Source organism: Ailuropoda melanoleuca, chromosome 13 (genome assembly GCF_002007445.2).
Source record: "Ailuropoda melanoleuca isolate Jingjing chromosome 13, ASM200744v2, whole genome shotgun sequence".
NCBI lineage: Eukaryota > Metazoa > Chordata > Mammalia > Carnivora > Ursidae > Ailuropoda > Ailuropoda melanoleuca.
In genome coordinates, this window is record NC_048230.1 from 23,765,516 (window position 1) to 23,765,789 (window position 274).

Consider the following 274-nt stretch of genomic DNA (forward strand, 5'->3'; position numbering starts at 1 on the left):
CTCGTCACATGAGCCCTGGTCCCTTCCCTCAGATTTCTGTTGGGGACAGAGGCTCCGCTCAGAGGACTCATCTCTCCATGACTTCCTCGTGTCTCAATAGCACCCAGAGCATCGTACGGAGTAGAAACTCAGAACATGTGTGTGTGTGTGTTTTTTTTTAAGATTTTACTTATTTATTTTTTGACAGAGAGAGACACAGCCAGCGAGAGAGGGAACACAAGCAGGGGGAGTGGGAGAGGAAGAAGCAGGCTCCCAGCAGAGGAGCCTGACGTGG

General features: G+C 50.7%; 1 protein-coding gene across 1 annotated transcript in view; it reads right to left on the bottom strand.

The window, feature by feature from the left end:
• The window catches only part of PLXDC1 (plexin domain containing 1), a 56,035-nt gene that overhangs the window by 27,492 nt on the left and 28,269 nt on the right, over positions 1-274 (bottom strand). The gene's annotated exons all lie outside the window — the stretch shown is intronic.